Here is a 1,179-nt window from a genome sequence, read left to right as displayed (position 1 = left end):
GTAAAGTCCGCAAAATATATGAAGGATTCTTTATTCATGTGTAAAAAAAATCTGACTGCACTGAAGAGTTAGTTCTTAACTGAATTTATAGTTTAGTTCAGGCACAATTTTTTTAAGAAACCTTTCTTTTAGCATTTGGAAAATACTGCTTAAACCTTGGCAATAAGACAAACCTTCAAGTCAATAGTAACAAATAAAGAATACCGTAAATCCTCTAATATATGCCCGGGCCTTTATTTCACTCAAGTGCATTGCGGTCCAGGCCTTTATTGGAAAGAGGCCAGAATTAGAGACAGGCCTCTAATCCTCCAATTCTGTTTAATCCTCCTCCTCAGTTTCCTCCTCCTCTTCATCTCTCCCTTTAATCTCCTCATCACTCGCGCTCCTCCTCATGTTCTGCTGCGTGTCTGTTCTCTTCCTCGCGCAGACGGGCAGCAGTCAGGGCCTGTTTTTCAGCTGCGCAGGGCTGTGGTACTTGTATGTTACTACCACAAGTATAATGTTGAGGTATGCCCAGAAAAAACGTTTATAGCCCCGGCCTGTATGAGAGACCGGCCATTATTTACCTCCTCTGACAGGGAGACCGGCCAATGTTAGAGTCCCGGCCGCTAATGGAATACAGGCCAATATTAGAGAATTTAGGGTATTTGTCTTAGGAAACTTGCAAAATTAAGACATTCAATGCCCATGTAGGACCTTTGGTTACGTTGATATATGCCAGGGAAGAGTATTGGCCTAGTGGGTTAGAGCAGTGTGCTTGCGCCCTGAGAAGGTTGCAAGTACAGGGCCTGTCGCACTGTGCCGATTTAGACAGCGTATGCACGACTACCCAGAATCTCCTTAAACGCTGGCATAAGCTTAACTTTCTATGAATTTTTTCAATATTGGGCTTATACATAGCGTATTCATAACGAGTCCAGAACTTATGTCCAACGACAGCCTAAGGGGAGCAGCAATGCGCCTGGAGGCTCCCGGTCTGCATAAAAAGATGTCTGATCGCGGAATTAACCAAGCTGCTGTTTACCGACTGCCCAGAAACAAAAAAAAGAATAAATAAAAAAAAAAGAAAGAAAGAAAGTTTGCAGTTGCAGCAGATTCCATGTCATGTCTGCTAGGAAGCTTGTTGGTTATGGGTGTGAGTGCAGGGAGGATCATCACACTCACCCTCTCACTTACCCT

This window comes from Cyprinodon variegatus, unplaced genomic scaffold (assembly GCF_000732505.1).
Source record: "Cyprinodon variegatus isolate N-32 unplaced genomic scaffold, C_variegatus-1.0 Scaffold478, whole genome shotgun sequence".
NCBI lineage: Eukaryota > Metazoa > Chordata > Actinopteri > Cyprinodontiformes > Cyprinodontidae > Cyprinodon > Cyprinodon variegatus.
Note: the sequence above shows the minus strand (reverse complement) of the source record.